Below are 15,374 nucleotides of genomic sequence, written 5' to 3' on the forward strand. Positions count from 1 at the left end.
TCAAACTTTTTTAGCACGTGGAGCACTTCTAAAATTGAATGGGTTTGTTAAATCCCCTGTTGCTTTATTTCTTCTTCAAGTAGTGAATCCTCAACTTCGTATATCCCGACGTGGTCTTTTGTGGATCTCAGTGGGTCCATCTGGGCTACTCTAATGTTTCCCACATTGCTGTGGAATTCTATTTACGACGTCAATATTCCTTTTATTAAAGAACTAATAATTTATCTTTTTTTGTTTTCAGGTACGTCTCCAATTCCAGTTTTGTCCCCTTATGTAAAGTAATTTAATTGTAATCAGCTACTCGGTTGTTTTCAATGGACACGCATCCTACATCTCGTCTCAATTTTTCCTCTACGTAAATCTTATCAGATAAATGTGATATGTGTTGACAGCTCAATGTAACGAGCACCATACTCTACAAGGTTATGTACTGCGAAGGTATTTACTAGTTATTATGTAGTAAGTGTTATGTAATTTAGTACACACTTTAAGGATTTACTTCTCAGTTTTTTTGTCGGCTAAATCAGGAATATGAAAAAATTACTCTTATTCAGAGCAAAAAATAGTAGTGGAAAAACAACTAATTCAGTAAAATTAGATTAAAATATTGATATTTTAAGCAAGATTGTTCAATTTTTGTATTCGGAACCTTAGTATTATGATTCCAATACACTTTGCATAGTATTATTTGTTAGCAAACGATGAACATTACTATATGAAGGCAGTAACTTAATACCTTAACATAAAACTTAAGTTTCCAGAAACTTATATACATACAATAGCAAAGACTGATGTACATATAAGTATTATACTATTAATCTTTGTCGAATAAAGATTATCCTAGGCTTATTGATCTATGTATATACATCGCTTGAGAGATTTCACATTGATTATTTTTACTGCGTATGTAACTTCAACTGTAATTAGAAATTTAATACTAAAGATGTAAAGGTAAAACTCAGAGCGTAGCAATTTTTTTTTGTTTTACCTTAGTCTTTTTAAAACAATTATAATAGAAAATTTTTACTATCTTACTAACCTTTGGTTAATGAGACCAAATCTATGTACAAAAGATATCGTATCCAAGTTTCCTAAGTTGAGGGGATCGGAAACATACGATTTAAAAATATGCATGTAGCGACGTATCACTTTCATTTTCATTCAAAAGTTAACATCAACATTGTTTGTTAAGACGCAATTTAGTTTATTGCAAATGAAACATATTGCCATATCGGATGTCAGTGATAACACAGTTGTGATGCTATCTCGCATGTTTCCATTGTCTGTCGGGTCGGAGCCACGCGTAATGTGCGCATTTCACACTGTTGCATTTCTAGTATATTTAGTATTTGCATTATTCTTGTTATGTTCACTATTGCTTTGTTTTTAACTTTGATTACATTATTACAAGATACAGTTTTGTTGACATCAGCCACTTTGTATATAACAATTTCTCATGTAATATTTATTATAAATAGACTGACAATTATATTTGTTTTTTTCAATGATTATATTTATTGATAGGATCAAAATCACAACAAAATCAAATGACAGTCCATATTATTCTTGGCGCTATATTATTTACATAATATTCAAGTTTTATTGCGGCGAACGGTTGCTGTTTTTGGATGTGGTCCAAAGTGGGAGGGGGGGATATTAGTCAGGGTCCGAGGGTGAACGTCCTCAGCCTACGCGCCGCCCAGCCTTCCGCTCAGTATGGTCAACACGCGCGTTACGCCTTTGTTGTTAACTAGCCTCCGACAATACGGGCTAAGCTAGACGGTGATTGACATGATCGACGTTGTCCTAATGTGTTTTTTGCAGTTTTGGATGATAAATCCATCCAGGAGCCATAAACCATAATTTAGGTCAATAAAAATATTGCTTATAGTAGAATAAGAGTATACAATTTGAATATATTTAATTACAAACCTCAGTTGTGTACAATTTATCAAGTAATACGCTAGTCAAGTAAATGGTATCGAATTCCTATCGGTTACTTGTCAAGGACGTGGCCTGTGCAGTGCAGTAAGCGCACCTCATTTGTACTTGTACGAGCAATTCCCGTCCCTTTGCACTTCAATGTACCTTTTTCATTGGCATTGTGTGTGTAGACAGCAACCCGCTTTGAAACCTATACTTTTCTATGAGACACTTTCAATCTACACATCTGTCTCGCGTCCTGTTATATAAAGGATGGCTTTACTTATACAGTTTGTCAAATAATCAAGTTAAGATCGTCGTTTTTTTTTAATAATTTGAATAAGATAAAACCAATATTATATGTTATATAAAGCTGCAAGGTTCTTTTTAATATTCAAATGATTTAAGAAAGTGTAAATAAAACTTTTTACTCATACGATATCTGCGTCAAATACTAATTTATCTTCAAGCTATTTGTACCAAGAAAGGCGAAGTAACTCATTGAATGTGGAATTCCCAGAACATTGGTCGTCACACGATTGTACTGTCTCTACGATGAAAAGTTTAACAAATATGCAAATGTTAATATAAACATACAACTTAACAATACCATACTAATTCTATCGAATGTGTCATTGAAGGCCATTTACCTAATGAAGAGTTCACGTTTTTTTATAAAAGGATATTACGTCGGAGACAACTAAGCAAACTGTATGACGATTTAAATGTATCTTAATATGTATATTTCTTAACTAGAATAAATCTGATTTGGTAAATACTAGTTTTTATACTATACCGCAAGGTTTATACTAATTACATCCTATTGGAAAGTTGTACTTGCTCAATAAGGTCAAAGGGAACTCTACCTCTTAGTAAACGAATCAAGTTGAAGCTTCTTCATATTCGTACATTTTTCAAGTGAAACCAATCGTTCCAATGCCATCAAATGTTCTATTTTAGTCCCGAGAATCCTCTGGTCCAATTAACCTTGCAGCGAACCGCAGAGTATCCTGTGATTTACGATAATAGTCTGCGCAGTGCACATCCAGCCATCGGCCATCCGTCATCCGGAAACGTTCCTGTGACGTATCGAGTTCATCGTCAACTAAACGTTACGTAAGGGCCTGCGCATACGCAGCTTATAACCGTCCTGGTGTTATTCTCTAATGTAACTCCCGTCATCAACATAATTAAATAACGACCTACTACTAACGTATTAAGGTTGAAAGTCGCGTAAAGTATTTGTTGAGTTACGGCGTATTGAAGCGGGTTCGTATATGGCCGGCAGCCAGGCCAGGGAAGCGACTATTCCCGTCTGCGAAGCTCGATATTGTATCGGATTGCACTCGGACCTCTCCCCGACGTGTGTCACTCGATTCTAGCGCCATCTCACCATTTGATTTATGAAAGATATTCGCGAACATTACATGTTATGTAGCATCGCCAAATACTATCGATGTTTCGACACGGTTTATTACGAACAATGGAATGAGTACTGTGATATATTTTAGTAACGCTACATTAATATTCCACGCGCACATTTTTAGCAATGTTTGATTATAATTTTGGCATTGTTATGTTATTGTTTCGATTCTTACTGGTTGTAAGCGCATACAATTAATATGGTCGATTGCTGGAGAGATGTATAGTTTATATAAACATTTGTTAAAGATTTCTAAAAGATGAGATCAAAGAAATTTTCAAAATTCTTTGGTTTACAAACTTTATCGTGGTCACAGAAAGCAAAATAAAGTATGTTAGAGACGAGACTTGCCAGTAGTCAGAGTCAATAGACAGAGGCGGCCTCACCAAACTAGTTTGTGTAGTACTACCTTTTCCAATGCATTCTACGTGGTTAGCTCCGAGGAATGCGACCTTAAATTAGGCGTAAATCGGCACCGAATAGTAATTGCGATTGTGTTTAACATGGCGTTGTATCCAATGAATAGCTGTCCGCCGTTGATATAATGTTCCAACTTCTCTTATCTTATATCACGGCAGTGATTCCCAATTAATTCTCAAAATTAGGACGATAGAGAGACAATGAGACTTTAATTTATATTAAAGATTACATGTATTCAGCCTCGTTGCAATCTGTTGAAGTATTACGAGAAGCGATCATATGCAATAGCTATGTTAAAAACATGCTAACATAATAACGAAGGAGGAACAGGCACGAGGCCGGGGCGTTGCCGTAAATACAAAATTAGAATTGTCAGTACAGCTTTATCGACGCGCCGTCTCTAATCTTTTATTACACTCAGTAAATACAAGTTGAAACAAGCAATAAGGATTATGCCTTGTCATACATATTTTGTTAGCAGCCTAAAACAAGTTGTACTTCTTAAGGGATTTTATCGAACATTTAGTAATAAGCCAACAAACGCGCTTGGATTAGCTGGTTCATCGCAACTTCTTATGTTGTTTACAAGGAACTTAAATATACTGATATTAAGTTCGTGCATGTTGGGTATCAATCTTTTACATTTAATCCACCAAACTAAATCGCCGCAGAGTGTCCGTGACTCAGCCATTAAGTTCGGTGCACTATTTATAATAATTTTACAGCATCTTATGTCACTTATTAGTCGCGAGCAATGAGCGAGACGGTCGCGAGTCGAGACGGTTCAACGAAAACGAAAACAAGGTCGCCACGCCGTCACACCGTCACGCTGACTGCATATTTGGAGTACCGCTGCCTTCGCGGACTCCATTCCCACAACTGGCTTATGTTGCTGTACCATGACACTTAGCAGGTTGATGTCGCCAACGCTAAATCCTCACTGTTAATACTTAGACGTGTTAGCATCACACGTAGTCTTTCTATACTAGTATACTTTATACGATAAGCAACCACGAGTCAATAACTTAGATTTTCACTCTTGATGCATTTAGTCTTTATAAACGCACAATCAACATGAACTGTTTAAAATTGCAAACTTTATAATTATGAAAATTTACATTTATTAAAAGGTGTTGTCCTATTTATCGTTATGAAGCAATCGTCCGGATGACACCAGAAAATACGTCAGAATTGCGCCCGTTCTTAAAAAAGAAATGGGGTCAAGACTCAAGAGCTGCGTTTGTATTATTTCTGGAGCGAATCCGTTTGTATATCCAATTGTTCGTAAAAACTAATGATGCATCTTTCCTCAAGTGCTGCGGAGGTTAAAACAATGATAGTCTCAAGTTTTAAAGTGTTTCTGCAAACACTAATGACTTAGCATAAAAACTTTTTGATTGGTTTCATACTATTGTACTTTTAAGTACTTATAGCAGCAACTGTAACTATTGTTTAAATAACATTTAAAAGTAAGTTAATAAGTTTAATCATCATTGAAATACTACAAGATTCATAGAAAATAACGGTAATGTTCACTTATCTTAGAATACTGAATATACATTGTTGATTTCAGTCCTATAAATAAATCTTAAGTATGATGACATCTATACAGTTGCAAATTCTATTATCTTTATGTATGTTTACAAGAAACAATACGGACAATAACTTATGCGTTCTGGTTACGACAACGTTAATATTATGGAAAATGTTAACCCTCGCGACTTAGTTGTCTGTTTAGTGTGGAATGTGGAGAAGGTCTAAAGTGAAGAGGCAGGCATCCCTGTTGCGTGTTCGCAGCAAATGCCACGCGAACAATCGTGACTCGACAATGACGAAACACCAGCACAGAATGTATTTTGCGATACTTAGATAATATAACAAGTCAATAGACATCCTCAAGAAGAAATTGCCAGGTCTATGGCTTTCACTTTTACCGTTCTTTGTTTACTTTTGTTTATTATCATAATGTTTTGTCCAAGATATCTACAATAATGTCTTCTTCAAATTACTGAATGTTTGTATAAATCAACTCATACTTAATCTTTAAACAACTTGTCGCTAGTAAATTAAAGAATTTTTATTCATCATCATCGATGTTAACTGGCCATCGATACATCTCTTTGGTTTCTTGCGGTCCGAGAATGTTTTCTACGTGCTAAACGTGTTTGACAAGGTAGTTCCGTCCCTTTTCGTTGACCGCGTTTGTTGGCCGTGTATCTCACTTCCACACTCCCCCCGCTGATGTCCACCTGCGTCTCAGTGACACACATCCCATATCTTCCGTTGCTTTCTATTTTCGATGTCGTGTCTATTTTTCTATGTTTAGCGCGAACAATATACTTTTGAATTCCGGTAGTATTTCGGATGGCATTAAAGATTTAAGTATCTGAATACATTAATTTGGTATTGGGCGTGAAGCGAGCGTGCAATGTCAAGTTTACGGTCGGACATTGTACTTGCGTGTTTTTTGTTTTGTTACGTTTACAAATATTTATAACATTTTAATGTTGGTAGCGATCTCACACGCATGACTAGATGGCTGTAACAGATAGACTCGGGTTATCTGATAAGTTGAGGATAATTTCCTTGCGGAATCTTGGAAACAGGGAGTGGCAAATTGACGTTACTATTCGCCGTCTTTTAACCAATACTTTCGTTTCATAGATTGAAATTTTAATTCAATTTATTCATTACAATGATGATTTCACTATAAAAAATAACAATATCTAAAGTACATTATATGAGTACAGTATAAATTGAGGAAGGTGCGTCGCAATAGAATAGATCATTGATGCAGTGGACAATACACAAGCGACAATACACTGCGAAGGACGTACTCATCCTGAACCATTACTCAATACGTACATACTATCACTGGATGTACAGAATTTCAATGTAACTCAAAGGTTTAATTTAAACGAATCGGATGTTGTAAATCACATTTAGTTTTACGTTACCGGGCGCATATTACAAACATTATCTGTTTAAATAAAATTCTAGTTTTAAAATATACGAAAATGTCTTTGACGTCATACATTTTTTTTCATCTAGAGTTATCTATAGTTGAAATCAATAGGTCTAAAAAAGTGCGTATTGACTCTCGACCACAGTGTCACTAGTATTGTAGACATATAGCCATCACACACATTTCCCATTGAAACAACAAAGACAACAATGTTTTGCAAAGATATAATTGCTACTACTAAGGTTAACCTTAGCTACACCGAGGCGGGTATTAGCCACTGCAGAAAGCGGTGCTATTGACATCGAATGCTGTAATACTGTTCAGCATTGCATTGTACCAAACAGCGACGCATTTGTACGGGTGCGCCCTTCCTTACACCTCTTTTGTGGTGTATACACATCGAGCGTGACTAATGGTTTATCGACAGTTTATATTCTACTAGCTTTTACCCACGACTCCGTCCGCACAGAATTTAAAAAAAAAACTTAGTAAGTAAACCTATGCTCGTAGACGTTCTGGAGATACCTTTTAACAAACATTCATCCATCTATCTAAAGTTTCGCATTTATATTAATCACTGGTATCTTAGTAAGATTACTAAGATACCAGTGATTTTCAAAATAGTCCGAATCCCCTGGAGTATACAGAAGACGCGGGAATTAAAATTGACTGGAAATAAAGTTGAGGTTAACAAAAGTTAAAGAAATGTAGCAGTTCACCTTTTAAATGGTGGATTAAGGACTAGGGAATTTTGGTTAATAAAATTCAATAGAAGAAATGTCGCCAGTTTCGGCTTCTTTCAATAGAATTGGTGACCAACGCGATGTTAAAGTACTTACGTTTACAGATAACACATGTAGGTTATTATTCTGTCATAGTAATGACGTAGACATGGTACCGGCGTCCTGGTTTCCTCGCCACAACTACTGCAATTGACAATGCACTTCCGATGACAATTAACGTGATGATGCACCGTAATAGTTTCATGCACTAATACATTTTAAACGTAAAATTATGTGTATAAAATGCATGAAACCATGATGGTTTGTTTGTTTTATGCCACAGACTATCCTTTTATCCTATTTCTCTTTTCTGCCTATAAACAATGAAACCCTCAATATCAAACTGTTGCTGGTTTACTTTATACCAATGTTCACTACAAAACAGCTGAGTTGATTACACATGTGTGTTTCTAATATAAGAAAAAAAAACTAAAATAAACATTCGATACCACCGCACCGCAATGTTTACCTACGTAACATTGTTACATACTATGTAGTTACAACTTTGTGTTCCAAAGAACATCGCAAGGACGTACCGATATTAGGGCTGCGAAATTTCGATGAACTAAAATCGAACACGCAAAAAAGCATAGGCCACCGATCATTAACTTGGCAACCTTGGCGGACTAAGAAAAGAAAACAACGTCCATAGACTTATTTCACTACCTTTGACCAGAAGACATAGAAACCAAACTCGTAGCTTGAATAAGCGGCATGCAAATCCAAGCAGGTAACAACCCTATTTACCTACATATTACCATAGAGTAAAGGAGTGCAAGGACGTACGTAATGTTCCGTTGTGCAAATGAACACAGTTCGTTGTTTCATTAATAAGTCGTGAACCAAGTTACAATATAGTCTGAACGATAATAAATACATTTCTCTACGTCCAAATTAAAATGCTTAATAGTACAAAACAGAATAAATTAACACCGTTCAGCGTTAGTATTCTGTGTTTTTGATAATGTTAGTAATTATTAGAGTTCCGTACCTCATAGGAAAAAAACGGAGCCCTTATAGGATCACTTTGTTCGTCCGTCTGTTTGTCAAGACCCTTTTTTAAAGTTTATTTCCGTATTTTCCTTGAATAATAATAATGAAGTAAAGAAAATAAACTATCATTTTTCGCGTGATAACAAATACGTTTTTGTGCATGTGCTCGGAAGTGGTAATCCAGTAGTTAATTATATCACAGTAGTGGTAAAAAAAAACGTCAAATATGCCACAGATATGTTTGCCAAATGATGTTGGATTTAGTATCGCTATTAACTATAAACCAGTTTATTCACATTAATACGCCCTTCGATCTCTTGTGATGTGTTAAATGAGACACTTCGCGTGTTTTAAGACCAGAGGTAACAATGTTATGTGTTGGAACTTTGCCAATGGCGGGGAATTTACCATTTGTTTGATATGGATTAGACAACTCTAGGTAATATCCATGCAAACTCTATGTTTTATGTTAATTTATAATTAATCTGCAATTGATGATTTGCCGTCGGTTTCTGAGATGAAAATCTGTGTAAAACACATCGTCATCCCTGTCATTACCTTTGACGAAATAGAGATATCAATATGTTTTAAACGGTTATTTTGTTGTCAGAAAACCACGGTAAAAAACATTTTTTTAAACGATTACTGAATAAAATTGATAAATTATTAGACAAAAGTTGTGTTGAATTTAAAGATCGATAAGTTATACTTAAACTTCCACGTTACAAAAACAGATAAATGAGCGTTATCTCGACACAAGAACAAAATATCCTTTTGTACTGATAACGTGAGCATTGTTAAGGTATTGAGTCGTAGATATGTGGCCGGTGGAAACATTCGTGTCACACCAAATGAGATGCTAAACACGACTGTATGTTTAAAATGTATGACGACTTTCTCTGATTTATTTGACCGTGGTTGTATGTTTATCTTACAACATATGTAAAATATATGTTAGACTAGCTGTCGCCGGAGACTCCGTTCACGCGGTTTAAAAAAAAAAATTATTGCTAACCTATATGTTCTTCTAGACTATGTTCTACATCAATGCCAAATTTCAACTAGATCCATACAGACAGGCGTTCTGAAGACACCTTCAAACAAACATTCATCCATGCTGCCATCCAAACAATCGCATTTATAATATAAGATAAAAATAAAGGTATTCTAAATCAGAAATTATAGTTTTATAAGCAGAAAAATTCTTATAATATTAGTACTATAGCATAAAGGGACGACGTCGGTACACTGGATTGACAAAGCTGCTTTACTTATGCATACCTACCCGGCTTCATAACGTGTAGAGTTACAATCTTTGTCGCAATAACCGTGGCTACTGCATACTAGTGCATATGTGGTTAGTTATGCATTTAGGCGTCTAGAAATATCATTGGCCTTTGTTATGAAACCGAATCGTGTGTTGGTCACGTCTAGAAACTATTTATTTTCGACGTAATCCGTTATTTGTGTTGATTTAATGTTCACATCCTCTCCAATGCGATCATTGTAGACTGCTTACAAACATCCTTGTGCACCCAACTAGATAAAATAAACAATAATATATGTTGTTTAGTTTATGTAATAAATGTTTATAATCTAATCAATTGTATGCTTTAAAGTTTGTAAATAATTTATAAGAAAAAAAAGAAGAATATAAAGAAAATATTCTCAAACAAAGTAACAAAATAATGTCATTAATACCTTCGAAAATAAGAAATATCTCTTCTTTCTTGTAATGTCTTTATTGTATAATTATTGTTATTTCAGCCTAGTTTTAAACCTAGTTACGTATAAGTTCTTAACTAAATGACACGCAATATCTTTCGCATAAAATAATTATGAAAATCGGTCGGACAACTAGGTGTGGAGTTATCGAAAAAAAAACACACACACACACAAATTGGGAACCTCCTCCTTTTTGAAGTCGGTTAAAATGTAATTATGTTTGAAAAGGTATTACTATTGTGTGGGCTTTTAGTTCAAAAAGCCCCATATTTAGTATTTGTTCAAAAAAGGCTAAATGAACCGAATCGTCCATTATAAAAGCTTGTTAATGCTTCTCTTTAATAATCGATGAATAGGCATCGAGTTTTATAATACGAGCGGTTATGTTCCAATGTGATAACAAATTGTGGTGCGAAAAATTGAGGCAACGTCGCTCGGGGATCGGTCTTAAAATAAACAGTCAGAAATAAACATATCGTGTAATGGATTCTGGTTCTAATTTTTTTTATAGATGATGTCACTAACGTCTGGGAGTTACTAAATATACGTAAAGCCAATATTTTTTTTATTTGAAATGCATTAAAGACATTTGGATTAAGTAGAATTTATATTTTTTGAAATCAAATGGAATATATAATATCTATTTTATATTTAAGAATCGTCTACCTCAATTGTAATGTAAGCAGGCACAGTGTATGAAATATCAGAAAAAACATGATAAACTATTGTTTAACCTAACAAAAGAAAGGATTTGATAAATTCTTTAGATAACAAAGATAAGATTGAGACTTTAAATTTGAGATACAATGGTTACTACTAGATGTTCTGTTCTAAATATATAAGTTAATCATTATCAATATTTTTCAACGAAAGAGGCTAATAAATTATGTTCTGTATACTTTCTTATTGCGAGTTTTTATTCGTGGAACATTTTCAGCTTCTTTTTTTTTCAACAAGTATAAGAGGGATGTCAATATATTTTTGTCCTCGTGTTTCGACAGTGGAAATCCACTGTTAACTGGAAGAGTCACGTGTCGCATTGTGCGATGCTTTTATTGCATGATTGTTGTTTGTTGTCTGCTGGAAAATGACAATTACTTGGTTCCTCGGAGCGTTGCGATATCGGCTTGACCTTTGGATATTACGTGCAGTTTTATCACTTAGAGATGTGCTTCTAATATTGTACTAATATGTCGATATATTCTCAGTATTTTCTAGTTAACTAAATACAACATCTGAGTTCTACTGATTATAATAAAATTACGGACAATTTAAGATTTATTTTTTGATTTATTTGTTGAGTATAAAATTCAAGATTTTCTAAGGAAAATTTAAGTATTGTAATTTAAGAATCATGTTTTAGTTACAAATGCAGAACAAACACAAGGTAAAGCTGAAGGTTATAAATCTATAGAAAAAGGTATTTCCCCAAGGTGAAATAGGTAACTTGCATGGAAAAATACGTTTTTTTACAAAATTGTCGCAAAAAAAAAATTAAGATCTATAGAATTATGTGCACTGAATAATAATATTAAATAAATTGAGATAAATATCACTAACGAAGTAATATTGTGACGAAATTGTATTATTTTCCTGTAAGTTCATAAGGAAAATAAAATGTCATGTAGTTTTGTAGAAACTAACTGTGGTTGTATTAGTTAATGTTCGTCAAAGATTGTATCGGTCACTTCTATTTCCTGCGATGCTATTGGAAGTCATCCAAACTGTCCCGCCGTCTGATGACCCACTTGATTACGTTTTGCGGATCTTCAACCCTCTCATTTGTTGCTTCGGAAATTAGTAAACCATTGCTTGTGTTTGAAAAACAACGCTTCAAACACCAATTGTCATTTACAACAGTACAAGTACAAAGGGTATTAGTAAATATAGGTATACTAGTAAATTGATACGAGTATATAAATTTTTCTGTTCTCTCGTCATGTCTTTTCTATCCCCTGTACATCTCTGTTTCAATGTTTATTTGAGATTGGAGACTCAGCATTTGCTGGAAGTATCTTACTTCCGTATTAATTACTGTGGCATTGCGTAACACCGTTTAACTTTTGTGTTCGATCACAAACTGCGTTACAAAGACGTGGGAAAGTTGTAACGGTGTAATACAGAGTGATAGGTTCGCGTGCAATGTCTCTTGTTATACCATTTATTGAGGAAACGAAATGATCGTTTTATTCAAAGATATTCCATTACAAATCATTGTGTTACGTAACTACTTTATGTTTGGAAAATTATTTTGAAAAGGGAAAGGGAAACCTAATTTTACAAACGGTATTTTCTTTACTTGGTTGTAGCGAGCCCTTTTTCTTTATGATCTCTTGTAGGCTAAACAACTTGAGTTTGATTCATTTCGAAGAGTGAGTTGTCATTCATTCTTTAGAATATGAGCTAAATTATCTCTATCAGAGTTGGGCATTTTTTTACAACTTATATCGTCGGGTAACTGGTAAGCGCGGCGCTATTTATAGAGCCCCACATGGCTCGCCGTGCGAGTGCAACGTGCACTGGAATACTGGAAAACTAAATAAAATCTTATGGCCAGTGTATTAATAAAGCATTTACTCCTTTATTATTGTGCAGTTATTGTTTTAGGGTTTAGAAGTAGGTTTTTGGTTTGGCTATCAATGTTAAGGCAAGCATTTTATTCTATCATTGTGAATTTATTCCATATCATCTAACTTTATGGATTACATGATCAAATAAAACTACAGATAATACTAGAAATTAATAATACCTTATCATCGCATGTTCGTCCAGATTTTCAATCATTACAACTTCCTGTTCCAAACGGAAATAAACTAAGGTCACTCGTTACCCAAATTATGTTTTCTTTGTATGATCCGACAACGTAATAACTAATAATCAATGATGTCAATTATACAATAAATTTCATTGTAAATTCATGATAGTTTTGTAAACAAGAGATATTTCCACAAGGTCTGCGGAAAACACTCATCTATCGTGTAAGCAATTTATTTCTCATTTATTTACATCATCTTGTTTCATTTTTAACTAAATAATTGTTTCCGCTGCACTCCGGTTGCTGGCGATTTTAAGAATTTAATAATTATGAATGTTACCTCAAATATTATTTTTAAAAAATGCTACAAAGTTATAGTTTCCGCAACAAAATTTGCACGGTACTCTGATGCTACTATGATTAAAACGAGACTTGAAATTAAAGTACTCATCAACTTAAATCATTAATTTATTATCCGATATTTTAATGTTTGTTATCAAATGTCTAATTGCTCATTGTTTACGGTCAATAAAGTCGTTATCATCTCACCCCTGCAGCCAGTTGACCGATACGCGATCGCCGATCGTCACGCCGATAACCTAATCACGTTAAACAATTGTCACGCTTCAACCTGCGACACGGCTGCTGCAATCTATTGCCAACTTTAATTACATCCAGATAAGGTCGTACACGAGGATCAATTGCAAACTGTATATTTATTAGCCGAGACAATGGTTGTAATTGGAGGCCTCGGTCAAAGACAATCGAAATGGAAAGGAAGCGCGCGCGGACGTGACGTCACTAGCGGACGCCGCGTTAACGTTGACGTGTTGTGCGTGACATAATGTTATTACGAAGATTACATGGATCCATACCAAAACGATGCTTGGTAATTTTCGGTGTTTAACTTGTAATTTAATATTTGTGGGCAAGTAGAGTTGTAATTGGATGAACGAAACATTTTAGAATTTGTTAGAGCCACAGCGACAGTCTGCAGAACATTCCTAAGCCAGTCGTAAGCAGAACGGGTTCGAGATCCATTGAAGGTTTTGTATCTATCTGTTGATCGGCGACCTTGTGTCGACATCGCATTGTATGCTAACTATTGCAGTATTATCACTTGACTTTTAACAGATGTAAATATTATTGGACTCATTATTACTGAAGTTGTGTAAAACTTGACAGATACGAAAATGTTAACATATGACGTCATTATTTCGTCGCTGTACAATACTAATGTTCAGCTGCTGAACAAATATTCAGTCAGCAGGTTGCGATTAACGATGTGTACAGAATTTATTTTGTAAATCTTTCTATTTATATACCTTTATATTACCCAATAAAAATCAAATGTTTATTTTCGCTTTTAGCTATTTTTTTTTTACGATTTTTTAAAACAATATACACTGTGTTTGAAAGAATACCTGAAGTTGTTATTGCATGTGTTAATATTATGACAGCCCTTTGCGTTAAGTAATACTTGTAACTTAGGTAGCAGTGGTTTGCACAAGTTAAATACCCCCCCCCTCGCCGCGCCTCCGCCCCGCACAGCCTTCTAATGTTTCAGCCAGTATATCAACTTTCGTAACTCCTCACTTGTATGTTAATTCTGTCATTTCAATAGGGTTGCCACATACAAAACCTATGTATGTATTTTAATATTTTGGAATAATGTGAACACACTAAAATTGAAGAGGTTATGGTTGGCAGAGGAACTAAAAATAGCTTTAGATATCTGTTACTTAATGCTCACCTTTACTATTGAACAAAATCAAATATTATTTAACTTAGGCTTCTGAGCCCTGCATTCTCGTTTAAAACATGTAATCTCTTTTTCGTCAAAGATAATAATAGGGATGACGACATGTTCTATACCGTGATTTCCGTCTCTGAAGTCCATAATTAAAAAAAATAGTTTCAAAAATTTAAAAATCCTACCGTTATCTACCAAAAACATAATAAAGTATCATCCCTAACAGTGTAAACTTGTTTCATCATAGCAATTGTACTGGAGGCGTCATATGATTGATTCGCACATAATGAATACAAACTTGTTAATTTACAAAACTATAACTTCTGTATTATTTTTATTAAGCTTTTAAAATTGATTGCTAAATTATTATAGTAGTAGGTAATTTATTCGGTTTCTTTGAGCTAATTTTCTCCGTATTTTTCTGTCTTTATGTAGTGTTATTTTAAAATTACTTTACATATGTATATCGGATCGTTCTCGTCCTTATGTATTGTGTTCGCAGTCACGATGAGTTACATAACAGCCGAGGACGACGGCGATGCGCGTGAGTGTCGCATTAGTTGCAATTTGAAGCTGTTACATACAGTTGTAAGACAACACTACACTCGCAATAACTTCACAATTTTATCCCCACC

The 15,374-nt window shown here is 34.5% G+C and overlaps 1 protein-coding gene across 2 annotated transcripts in view; it reads left to right on the forward strand.

The window, feature by feature from the left end:
• Amph (amphiphysin) overlaps nucleotides 1–15,374 on the forward strand; it is a 33,370-nt gene that overhangs the window by 11,059 nt on the left and 6,937 nt on the right. The gene's annotated exons all lie outside the window — the stretch shown is intronic.

The sequence above is a fragment of the Papilio xuthus genome, unplaced genomic scaffold (assembly GCF_000836235.2).
Source record: "Papilio xuthus unplaced genomic scaffold, Pxut_1.1 DF829129.1, whole genome shotgun sequence".
Classification (NCBI taxonomy): domain Eukaryota; kingdom Metazoa; phylum Arthropoda; class Insecta; order Lepidoptera; family Papilionidae; genus Papilio; species Papilio xuthus.